Raw genomic sequence first — 13,888 nt, 5'->3', positions numbered from 1 at the left:
AAGGAAGATTGAGTTGAAGAGTTGAAATAGTGTGGATTAGTTGTTCTTACTTTTAATTGAATTTAGTGTAGATTTCACTTTCATTTTCAATCAGCAACAAAGATACTGGGCCGATGTCATTAGTTCATTGTTTGATGTCTTTATTTCTTTTTAAGAATTGATTTCATTGCAGTTATTTTAAAGCTTTCTTTCTTTTAAGTTTTGGAAAATCACTTAGAGATCACCATAATAATCCATATTTCACTTGCTTTATTTCCTTTTCATCATCTCACATTAGGGAAAGATAAATCCAAAAACAAACTTAAAAAACTAAAAACGACAAAAGACTAAGGAAATGGTTATCTAGTACATATAGTACACTTCACTTCGTCAGTTTACGAACCCCGGGTTGACATTTTAAAGTAGCAATTTATACCTCACTAAATTGACCAAACATTTTGGCGCCGTTGCCGGGGAAGTGAAATTAGGTAGCCAATTTCTAAAAAAAAAACAATAAAATTTCAAGGAAAATTGATAACCTCTCAAAGTATGCTCTCCTCTTGCACTTAGTGTGGTCTGGAGGATCAAAAAAGAGAAATTTATTGGTTTAATAGTTTCTTGAGTATGCTCTCTTCTTGCACCTAGAGTGACCTGGAAGATCAAAAAAGGAATTATTACCCCAACTTGAAGAAAAAATAAAAATGACATGCATAGAACAAGAGATTCTAGGGGAAGGTTTTTAGCTAGGGCTAAGAGTGTGATTTTTACAAGTCCATCCACTTCAAGGGATAGAAAAGAGACATCTTCATCATCTCCAACCCACACTCCTAGTCCTAGGGTCCCTGGAATTCAAGAAGCAGTAGTTGACTCACCCACACCATCTATCGAGTATGAATTCGGAAGAGACCCTTTCCTTCCTTCCACAGGAGGACAAATTGTAATTGAAGAAGTAGAATCACCTGAGGAAGAAGAGGGAGGAATTCCTCCTTGTTCACCATTAATAGAGGAACTAGAGGACTCTGAAGTCTCTAGGGAAACTATCATGACAGAGGAACGAGTAAACGGATTTGGTAGAGGTAGAGGAGGTGGAGGAGGAAATAATGGAGAAGGTAGAGGTAACATTTGGGGAAATATAGATGGAGATAACTCATTTGGGTTTCCTATAGTTGATGAAGACTCTCGAGCAACCATGAAAAACATCTCACCATCTGTCCTCCCAAATTTTCATGGGATAAGAAATGAGGACCCTGAAACATTTCTATTTGAGTTTGAGGTCGTGTGTCGAACTTATGATTATTTGGAAGACTCTCAAAAACTCAAACTGTTTCCTTCAACATTGAAAGGAGCAGCTTTGAAATGGTTCATGGGGTTACTCCCTCAATCCATTAGGTCTTGGAATGACATGAAACAAACATTTTTGGATAGGTACTTGGACTATTGTATGCCCACCAATCACAAGGATGAGGTATTCAAAATGGTGCAAGGAGAAGATGAAAACTTGGAATATTTGCTTGAAAGATTCCGATACAACCTGAAAAGAGAAAAAATGAGTAATGTAGATGAGGATACCTTAAAAGCCCTTCTATTAAAAGCCATCAGAGATGAATGGATAGACATTCTGAACATAATGGGGAAGGGAGATATATCTCAACTTTCACTCCATGATATAGCTGAGCTACGTATCCATCTCTCAAGGGGAAAATCTAAAACTAAAAAGGGGCCTAGAGATCCTTCTCTCATTAGAGCAAATAAATCTGCAACTGGTTCAGTAAGTAGGGCTGAGATTGGCAATATGCTGGATGAATTCAAAACTGATATCTTAGGGAGTCTTAGTGAACAACTAGACACCCTTAAGATACATAATAAGCAGAAAGCAGAGGCTGAGGCTTTGGCCATCTTTTGCCCAAAATGCCGAAAAAAACATGCTCTAAGGGAATGTCCCTTGGATGCAAAAGTTGTAGACACATGTGTAATTTGTTCAGAAAATCATGAGACCAAGGATTGTCCTTCAATCCTTGGCCTTAAAGTTGTCTTTCAAGAAGATCCAAATACAATTGAGTCTCTCTGTTTTGTGGCAAGGAGACCTTGGCAAGGGCAAAAAAATCAAGGGTTTAACAACTCTATGAACTTTAAAAACCCACCAAATTGGAATCCTTGGCAATCTTGGTCCCAATCTCAAAATCCTTTTCAAAAATGGGCACAAGGTATGGAAAATCCTTATGGAAGATTTTCTCAATTTTATCAATATCCTCCATCTTTTCCAAATCAACAAGCTTTACAATTTCCAAATCAAAATCCATAATTATCATTACCATTTCAACAACAACAACCTTCTCAACGGAATCCAAATTCTCAACCCTTGCTTCCATTCCAACAGAAGTCAAATCAACTTCCTTCCCAGCCATTGCCAAACCCCAATAATAAAACCCTCAAAATGCTTATATGGTAGAAGGACAACAATTTCCTACCTATATGATTGTTCCTCTCAATGATGTATAACTCAGATCTGGTAGAATTTTAGATAAGCCTTCTATAGATGCCCAAAAACAAGACATTTTTGAGGAAGAGTCTCTTGAAGCCAATAAAGGTTCTGAAGCATCTCTTCAAAACCCAAACACTCAAAAAGAAAAAGAAAAAGAGTTAACCCCCACAACTCCCATAGTTGAGCAACCTACATCTTTATCCACACCTCCTTTTCCTGAAAGATTACAAATTGACAAAGGAGTGGAAAAACAAATTTGGTTGCCTGACTATAATTTTCTAGATGAATTGAAGAATGTCTGTATCAAGATTCCCTTGTTACAAGCCATTAAAGAGATTCCTATTCTAGCAAAAACAATAAAGGAGTTGAGCCTTAAAAGACCAGGAAAGAAACCAAGAGACACAAGAAGAATCCACCTGGTAGGGAAAATTGCAGATATCATGATGGGAAAAATTACCATGCAGAAGTATATATATCCCGGTAGTCCAATTGTCAAAACACATATCAATGGAATTGAAATTCCAAATACTCTGATTGATTTAGGGGCTGCTATCAACATTATGAGTAGACAGACTATGGAACAGCTAAAACTTCCTAATCTTCTCTTTACACCTACTTTACTGCAACTTGTAGATCGATCAATTATCAAACCAGATGGTGTATTAGAAGACATTCCAGTCTCCTTAGACTCTTGGGAATATCCAGTCGATTTCATGATTTTAACTCCCAAGAGTAATCTAGGAGGACATCCTCTTATTTTAGGAAGAAATTGGCTAGCGACAGCTGATGCTTTTATCAGTTGTAGGTCTGGGGATATGTATATTTCTGATGGTAATTCGACAAAGAAGTTCAATCTGTATCCTCCAGCAAAAGCAATTACAGAAATAGGAGATAATGAGTGGGTTGATGATGAATATACTATACAACCTGTCTTTACCATTTCTGAGATCAGTGAAGATAGTCAAATTCTTAACACATTAGAAAACTTTGAACCATCTTCAGAATATGATCACACACAATTTCAGTTGGATTCTTACATTGAGTGTCTATCATCTAGACAAATGTCTCTTTTCTCTATGGAAGATTTTGGTAGTTTTGCCATTGAGATTTTTCCAGGAAAAACATTGAATATCAACAAAAACTTGGAAAAATCACAACAGGAAGAGCTAACCAAAATCTTGCAAAAACATTCTACTGCATTTGCATGGGAGTATACCGATATGAAAGGTATTGACCCTAAGACTTGCATTCATCACATCTACATTGAGGAAAACAGTAGGCCAATCAGACAACCTCAAAGAAGGATGAATCCAAACCTTATGGAGATAGTGAAAGAAGAGCTCCAAAAGTTACTTAATGTAAACTTCATTTATCCAATTTCAGATAGCCGATGGGTTTCTCCCTTGGTTACAGTACCTAAAAAGAATGGTAAATGGAGGGTTTGCATTGATTACAGGGAATTAAACAAAGCAACTTTGAAGGATCACTTTCCTCTACCCTTTATTGATCAGGCATTAGATACTTTAGCAGGCAAAAAGTATTTTTCATTTTTGGATGGTTTTAGTGGCTATAATCAAATTCAGGTAGCACCTGAAGATCGGGACAAGACCACATTTACCTGTCCATGGGGAACTTTTGCCTACCGAGTACTTCCTTTTGGATTATGTAATGCACCTGCCACATTTCAAAGGGCAGTACTAGGAATTTTTTCAAATCTAATCCATGATTATGTAGAGGTCTATATGGATGATTTTACAGTTTATGGTAATTCATTTGAAGAGGCATTAGAAAATTTGGAAAAAGTCCTTATAAGATGTAAAGGAACAAATCTTTCATTAAGTCATGAAAAATGTTTTATGATGTTTACTGAAGGGATTGTTTTAGGACATCATATTTCGTGAGATGGGATTAAAGTTGATAGATCAAAAGTTGAAGTCATCTCCAAGTTACCTATTCCAAATTGTCAAAGAGATGTTAGAAGTTTTCTTGGATTTACTGGATATTATAGAAGATTTATTGAAAACTTCACCAAGATAGCATCTCTGCTCTTCAAATTACTTACAAAAGACTGTGAATTCAATTGGGATCCTGATTGTCAATCTGCATTTGAAACTTTAAAAACAAGAATATCTGAAGCACCCATTTTGAGAGGGCCGAATTGGAAACTTCCTTTCCATATTTCTACAGATGATTCAGATACAGCTCTAGGAGCTGTGTTGGGTCAAAAGGATTTAGTTTCTTATGCCATTTACTACACCAGTAAAAATTTGACTCCCACTGAGTTAAATTATACTGTGACTGAAAAAGAGTTCTTAGTTGTTGTTCATGCAATCAATAAATTTAGACACTATATAACTGGCTATGAAACTTTTGTCCATACTGATCATTCTGCAATTAGATATCTAATGAAAAAACCTGTTACTAATGGCAGAGTTACCAGATGGCTCTTACTTTTACAAGAATTCAATATTACCGTGTTGGATAGACCAGGGAAACAAAATACAATAGCTGATTTCTTGTCTAGAATCCAAAATACTAATGAAGATTCTCCTGTAGAGGATAAGTTTCCAGATGAATATTTGTTTACAGTAACTACTAAAACTCCTTGGTATGCAGATATTGCTAATTATTTGGTTACAAGGAAACTACCTCCACATTTATTTCCTAATGAAAGGAGAAGAATTATTCAGGATAGTTCGAGTTATTCATGGATTTCTAATGAATTTTTCAAAACAGGGCTAGACTGTGTGATCAGAAGATGTGTTCGGGAAGATGAAATGCCTGAAATCCTCAAGGCATGTCATGATGAGCCATGCGGTGGGCACTTCGCTGACAAGAGGACAGCTTATAAAATCCTTTCTTTAGGATATTATTGGCCTTCTCTCTTCAAATATGCAAAACAATATGTCAGGAGGTGTGACACCTGCCAAAGAGTTGGGAGACCAACTCTTTCAAATGAAATACCATTACAACCACAGAGAAATTGTAACAGATCAGGGAAGTCAATTCACATCTAATTTGATGGAGAAGCTGATGGAAGAATACAAAATCAAGCATAGAAAATCTACTCCGTACCATCCGCAAGAAAATGGCCAAGTGGAGTCTACAAACAAAGTCCTTGAGAACATCATCACCAAAACTGTTCATCTACATAGAAGAGATTGGGCAGAAAGGCTTCCTGAAGCCTTATGGACCTATAGAACTACATGGAGGAATACAACAGGACATTCTCCCTATGAACTTGTTTATGGGAAAGAAGTCCTACTCCCCATTGAGTTTCAAGTCAAGAATTTCAAGATGGAAGTTCAGTTGGGGATGAATCTATCAGAAGCCCAAAAGCACAGAATGGAGCAGCTGAATGAGCTAGATGAAATAAGACAAGATGAAATTTTAAGGACTGATCTAGTTCAGCACCAAAGAACTATGTGGCATGACAGATATATCAAAGAGAAAAAGTTTCAAAAGGGAGATTGGGTATTACTGTTTGATTCCAAGTTTAAAGACTTCAAAGGAAAATTTCAGACTCAATGGCTTGGACCATATGAGATTGACGAAGTCTTTAGCAATGGAGCAGTTCGAGTCAAGACCATTGATGAGTTTCAAACTCCTCTCATTGTGAATGGCCACCGATTGAAAATTTATCATAAGCCACTCTCAAAAGAGGAATTTGTCAAAATGTTTCAAGAAAATTCTGCAATGAGGCTGGTGGAGAGGAATCCTTCTCCTCCATCAACCTAGTCTTTGTTTCTTTCAGTTGAAAAAAAAAAAAAAAGAAAAAAAAAAATCTTTTGTATAAGCCTGAAAACCAATCATAGATTGGAAGTCTTATACAGAAAATGTAGAGTGAAAATCAGGGGCACCTAACACTCTATATTTTCCAAAAAAAAAAGGTCTCTCTTTCTTTCCATCTTCACTCCACCTCATTTGCCATTTTAGTTCATCCATCTCATTTTCATCTCCATCTTCACTCCACTTCATTTCTATCTCATTCCACTCATTTCATTTCATTCCATCAATAAAAGTCCCTCTCAAGACTATTTTATTTAGTTAGTTCTTCTCTAACTATCTTTGTGCAGTTAAAGGGGTGTTGTCTTAGTTTCTGCAGCTGGAAACCGTTTCCGCAGCCAGAATCAGTTTCCGCAGCCAGAAACGATTTCCGCAGCCAGTATCACTTTATCTTTACAGCCAGCATCACTCTGTTTTCAAAAAAAAATCACAGTCAAGGGTTAGTGTCATCATCACCAAGTGCAGCAAAGACATGGGGCATCTTCAAGATCAAAAAACAACAATGGGTCAGAAGCCTTAATCAAGAAATGATAAACTTCCAAAGGTATGATCAAAAATCTCTACCAAATAACAATTCAATTTAATTATTATGCATAGTTATTAAACCATGGCAAGTTCCACTAAATGAAATGATTTGATACGGTAAGCCCCATACCACTCCTCTTTCACACACCTTATTCATTTCTATCGGTCCCATGATCATTCTAAATTTAAACTCGAGATGGACTGCTCTCCCATTTATTGGCCGTACTTTTGAGACGTGACCGACTGTACTACGACTCTCCTTCACCATAATTTCCGCAGCCGTCTGCTAAGACGTGTGCGCAAGTCATCTAATCCAAAAGGACTCAGTCGTTATTCTGCCCATTTATCACTTCACTCCTGCATGCATTCGATGTTGAACTCGTTACTGTTGCTTACCCTTTACTCCCTCGGTACTCATACCATTCCCTGTTATCCATTTCCGCTGCATCCACTACAGCTTGCTCCAAACCCTGGCTGCAATCACCACATCCATCCTGAACTTCAATTATGGCCACTCCAGTTACCCTAAGAATCCCGTAATCAACCCATTTTTTTCCTGAACCTTCATACGCAGTAGAATTTTCAGTCGGAATTTAAAGTCGAGAATGGGAAAACTACTAAGAGCTGAACTGGAAGGACCAAAATACCTGGAGGGTTATCCTCAAACGAAGGAGTCGTTGAAGAAAGCAAGGTGGCTGAGATTCATTCAAAATTTCAGGGGCTATAACAAAGAAGTGACTAAAGCCTTTGCACGGTCCTTTAATGGACAGGCAGTGGAGATAGGAGACTTAAAATTTACAGTGACCGAGGCCACAATAGCAGCTGCAACAAGTCTTCCACAAGAAGGTGAAAGGTGGTTCAAAAATAGAAGTGTGGACGATCAAGGATGGAGGATCATGCTCCAAAACCCAGGTATGGATACCTCTGTATTTACAAAAGGAATCCCCGTGCATGCAATAAAAGAAGAATGGTCCCCTCTGTTATTACTTATCCAGAAATTTATCACATGCAAGGGTCATTTTGGTTCCATGTACATGTATCATGCCAGGCTAATGATGAATTTTATGGAAGGTTATACCCTTAATTTGCCTTATTTTCTGTTATCAAGCTTGAAGAAAATGAGCTCTACTGTTCAAAAACACGTAGGCAATATTGAACCCCATCTTTACCATCACGGGTTCATATAAATCCTTATTGAAGATCAGATGAAAAACAATAAGGATACTTGGGAAAAGTTTTTGACAAGAAACCACTTCCAAGAACTGACTGAAGCCTCTGGAAGAAGTTCCCCAAAAATTCCAAAGAGAAGTAGGAGGAAAGAAAAGAATATTACAGCCCAAGACTCTCCTACAATAGACATTCAGGAAACTATTCAGAAATAAGAAGAAGAGGGAGCTAAAAACAAGAAACAGAAGAAGGACAAAGGCAAAATAACCATTCAAGAAACATATCCATCCCCTGAACCATCCATAGAGGAAGATTCTCAAACTTTGGCAGAAAGATTAGTACATCTTCAAGCTGCTGCCATAACAAAGAAACAAAAAGGAAAACAGAGTGCACAGGAAAAGAGCACTAGTCCACACGTGAGGAGGAGCAGTAGGCTAAAAGGAAAGAAGAGTGTAACCCAAGAAAAACAATCACACTTCATTGATTTAGGTGAAGAAACACCTGAAAAAGCTCCAGCTCAGCCAGACATTGAGTCAAGTCCTCCACGTGATGAAAGCCCTTTTCGGCCAGAAAGAGAGGACAGTCTTCCTCCTCCACCAGATTTTGATTTTGAGCCTAGCCCAAGAAAGACACCTGAAGTAGATCCTAATCAGCAAGAGGTATATAACTACCTAGAGTCCTTGGAACAATCAGCTGTAGGACTAAGCACCACCTTGCCACTTGATGCACAAGTACAGTCTTTAAAACAGGAAGTGTTTGAATTGGAAGTCCTAAATAGGCACATCAAACAGGAAAACGAAGCACTCAAAGAGCAGAGTAAGGTAGACAAGATTGTCCATGATAACACTATGCTCCATTTAGGACTATGGAAAAAGAAGAACAGGAAGCTGAAGAAAAAGCGTAAAAAGTTGAGCAGGGCATTGATTAATCTTAAGTTCAAATGTCTAGTCAGGAAACCAAGGACCATTTTAGCATCAAAGAGAAAGAGAAGAGGGCTAGATGTTCTTGCAGAAGCCTCAGAGCATATGGATTAAGGGAAAATAACTAAGTTTTGGTTGCATGAGGACATGCAACACCTTCACAGTGGGGGTATGTTGAGCCTCCAACCTGCACCTTCCTATACACCCTCTCAGCCTTCTTTTTCCACTCATTTCATCCACCAAGTTGATTAAATCATTTTATTTTAGTTTAAAAAAGAGCTTTTGACATGGTTTTCTAACTACGCTGATGACTGTTGTTTGGTTTATAATTTTGTTCAGACAGCTGCGGAAGCTTCTTAGTTTCCGCAGCCGACCCAGATTTTTGCAGCCAACACAGGATTCCGCAGCCATTTTGTCAAACACCATGCTACAGGTGTCCTCTGAAGAAACGAGCCACATGGGCAAGTTACAGGAGTCAAGGACATGGAACGTTTCCCTCCAGATCATCCAGCACGCCCATAAAATCCCGCGGTCAAACAAGGGAAAAAGGATAGTCAACGGAAGTGTTCAGTGGTGGCACGGCTCTGCGTAGCTCTGTTTTTGAGCATGTGAAGCTACATGGCATAGTCCTTAGCCACGAAGACATCCTGGTAGCATGAATCCAACAGCCATACCTCTCAAATTTAATAAACATGATGACAGTTACCTAGATCCGGGCTGAAGAGGATTTACGTGTCTCTGGTAGCGTGGTTAATAGCGTATATTTAGTTAATTTGTTTAGCTTTCTTTCCTTATAAATAACGCGTCCATGAATGCTGTAAAAGTTAATCTCTTGTAATGTAATTCGAAGTTGTTTTATTTCCCCACTGCACTTTTACGTTGCTGTTTAATATATGAGAAGACTGGTTTAAACTTAAGCTTGTAGCTGTTCGTTGAATCGACTGAAGTGGCAGAGGGCCCCTGCTCACTAAAGCCTTGTACAGTTGTCCTTTAACTCTTGCATTGCTTTTTTTCTTGTTCATGTATATTAGATGTACAGTTGTCATTTAAATGTTGCGTTTTATTTCATCATGTATATTAGCTGTACATAACATAGCTTTTTGATTTTTGTTGATTTACATTTTCATTGCTACTCTTTTATGGTTACAACTGATCAGTGCTTTCTGCAGGTTTTCTTAGGCAGCCCGGGGAAATTTTTCACCTTTTATTTTTATAACTATTGGCATACGAGATCATCTTGTCTTTGTCGCTGACTCTTGTTTTCTGAAGTTTGATTTCCAGTACTCTCATTTCCTTAAGTTGTACATTTATTTTCTGCTCTTAGATATCATGCTATTCATCTGTTAACGGTTTCTTTCTATAATCAAATAACTTTATTAGGAACCAGAATATCACTCATTATAGCTTGATTTAGTTTGCTTTAGATCTCACATTGCTTGACTTGTTCATGATTGTTTCTCACAGGGTAAATTAAGCTGAAAGGCAAAAGGTCAAGAGAGTTAAAGTAGTGCGATTAGTTTCTTTTATGCAGTTTAACTTCTTTTAGATTTCACATTGCTTAACATTTCATGATATCTTTTCACAAGGAAGATTGAGTTGAAGAGTTGAAATAGTGTGGATTAGTTGTTCTTACTCTTAATTGAATTTAGTGTAGATTTCACTTTCATTTTCATTCAACAACAAAGATACTGGGCCGATGTCATTAGTTCATTGTTTGATGTCTTTATTTCTTTTTAAGAATTGATTTCATTGCAGTTATTTTAAATCTTTCTTTCTTTTAAGTTTTGGAAAACCACTTAGAGATCACCATAATCATCCATATTTCACTTGCTTTATCACCTTTTCATCATCTCACATTAGGGAAAGATAAATCCAAAAACAAACTTAAAAAATTAAAAACGACAAAAGACTAAGGAAATGGTTATCTAGTACATATAGTACACTTCACTTCGCCAGTTTACGAACCCCGGGTTGACATTTTAAAGTAGCAATTTAGACCTCACTAAATTGACCAATAAGGATACCAAATCGTGAAATAACCTAGTTGAAGAGAAACAAGGTTGTTGTCTCACTATCATTTTTGTAAGTAGGCATCGTCTGAGCCCACTTCGTAAAGTCGTCTATGGCCACAATGATGTACTTGTGATTCGACGCGGAGGGCGGATTACAAGTAATGAAATCAATGCCCCACTTCGTAAATGGACCGACAGTAATAATAGGAAAAAGTCGAGCTGGATGTGCGCGCACTTTCCGAGTATAGATTTAACAAGGGTGGCAACATTTGATTGATTCAATACAGTTTTTGAAAATTGAAGGCCAAAAGTAGCTTGCACGCAAAATTTTATGGGCTGTCGCAAGCCCTGATAGATGACTACCACAAGCTCCATTGTGGCAATCATTAAGTACAAACTTCGCTTCTTCCAAATTTAAGCAATGCCTAAGGATTGAGTCAACCCCTCTGTGATATAATGTATCACCAATGATAACATAGTTTTTGGCAAGGTGACATAATTTTCGATGCTCATCTTTGGAGAAAGTTGGTGGGAACTTTGAAGTTTGGAGATATATAATGATATCTCCATACGAGGGATCTTGTGTAGAAATGAGGAATAAATGTTCATCGGGAAAATTTTCCTCATAAACAATGGCTTCCTCACAAGGTAGCTTTGAAATTAATTCCGCAAAAACCAATGACTTCTTAGATTTGGCTGACAAGAACTCGAGATCGAATTCTTGGAAAATAAAAATCCACTGATTATACTTGCCCCCAATAACTCTCCTACTGAGGAAAAACTGAAAAGGATTGACAGCCGCTAAGATGAACATTTTGCGCAACAAAATGTAATGACGAAGCCGCTAGAGAGCATGGAAATCTCCCAAGGCCAATTTATCGATAGGAGAATAGCATAGCTCAGGCCCTACTAAGCCTCGACTCAAGTAGTAGATTACATTCTCACTGAGAGCATCATCTTCCATAACCATACCAATGGTTAATTTTGCCGCAGCGAGATACAGAAGGAAATCTCTGCCATAATATGGTGGACTCAATGATGGAGCAAAGATTAATGCCTTTTTCAAAGCATCAAAATATCGTTGCACAAAGTCGTCCCATAAAAATGGAACTTCTTTCTTAGGCAAACGCATAAGAAATCCTTTGGTAATCTCGGTGTAATTTGATAGATATCTCCTCGAGAAATTTTCCTTTCCTTGGGGACTTTGAAGTTGACGAATGGAAGATGGGGGAGGCAACTTAATTATTGCCTCAACCTTGAAACAATCTACTCGAATCCCTTCAGTCGATACGATGAATCCTAATAGCCGACCAGATGTGATCGCGAAAACACACTTATTCGAATTCAATCGAATTTTATAAAACAACATCTCTTAAAAACTAACTGAAGGTGGCTGGGATGATCAATTCTCTTTTGAGAACGAGCAGCTAAGTCATCCAAGTATGCTTTGATAACATGTTTGATGTCGTTGAAAGCATAAGATATGGCCCGCTGAAAAGTAGCTCCAACATTTTTAAGACAAAAAGGAATCTTCTTGTATGCATACGTGCCCCAGGGACAAATAAACGTTGTCTTGTGTTGGTCCTCTGGACGGATAGTAATTTGATTGTAACCAGAGAATCCGTCCATGAATGAAAAAATTTCATTACCCACACATTCATAAACAATTTGATCAATAAAAGGCGTGGGGTAATTGTCTTTTGGACAAGCTCTATTCAAATCCCTAAAGTTGATACACACTCAGATCGTTCCTTGCTTCTTATCTACTGGGATTGGATTGGAAACCCACTCAGTTAGAGGAATAGGGTACATGAAACCCACCTTAAGCATCTTTTCAACTTCATCTTTAATAGCTACCGCTTTCCGAGGATTGACCGGTCGAAGTTTCTGACAAATGGGGTTGGCGTTTTCCTACGTCTTGATCTCATGTTGGACTATAGATGGATCAATTCCAGGTATTTCCTCATAAGACCAAGTGAACACATTTCTAAAATCTTTAAAGAGGTCGGTGTAGATTTGAATTTATTCAGGGGAACAATCAGCTTCGATGAAGACATTTTCTATGATGTTAGGATTCCTAGAGATGTTTATAGGTACAGTTCATGAGATAACCGACATATTACCTTCGGTAGATAATTGTGCTGGAGCCAAAGGGTTTGAAAATGTACAAACATCACTAGTAAGCAAATTGGAGAACCTAGATTCAACTTCATGCAATGGAGGAAGAAAATATGAATGATGATGTAAATCTTCCCATGGTTGATCCACACCCATCATTGCCTCGAGAATTTCTTCTTCAGATGGTGAGACTGTAACCAAGCAATCCAGAGCTGAAGTAGATTTGAGGGTCCAAGCCGGAGCCACATCGCTATCTAACTCCTCTTGTGAAAAAGGAGTGGGATGGTTGTCTATAGAGTTAATGATAGATTGATAGCTAAGTTCTACTGCAGACATGGGAAATGCCATTCCACCAACTTGGCCACCATCCGATGTGGTGATAGATGAAGGTAAGGTCCAAGGATCCGAAAAATAATGAGTTCGAAACCGTGAAGGTTCCCTAGAGGATGAAATTGCATTGATTCTAGCTATAGGAGCAGGAAGGTCAAATATACCCATTAACGAAGAGTACATACCAACTCCTAAATTCTCAATAGGTTGACGGGCATTGTCCACCAATGGAACGGTAGAATCCGAAGTTGCATGGGAGTCAACTGGAGAATAATCCAATTGGTCAATTTTAACAATCCTCCCCTCATGAGAAAAATAGAGGATGTGGAATAAAGAGGAAACTATGGCACCCATCTCGTAAATCCAATTCCTACCTAAGAGGAGGTTATAATCCAGGTTGGCATCAACGATTTCTACCTCAATATTTACGACCTTTCCCCCAACACATATAGGAAAAGCTAGGTTAATCTCGTGTGGCCTATGAGAATGTCCACCAAATGCTGTCAGGAGAGTCGTTGAAGGAATAACTGAAGATGATCCAATGGCCTTCCATCATGACATAGACATTA

Source organism: Pinus tabuliformis, chromosome 1_2, assembly GCF_031772625.1.
Source record: "Pinus tabuliformis cultivar Carrire ecotype Pingquan chromosome 1_2, CPIR1, whole genome shotgun sequence".
In the NCBI taxonomy this organism is placed as follows: Eukaryota; Viridiplantae; Streptophyta; class Pinopsida; order Pinales; family Pinaceae; genus Pinus; species Pinus tabuliformis.
Note: the sequence above shows the minus strand (reverse complement) of the source record.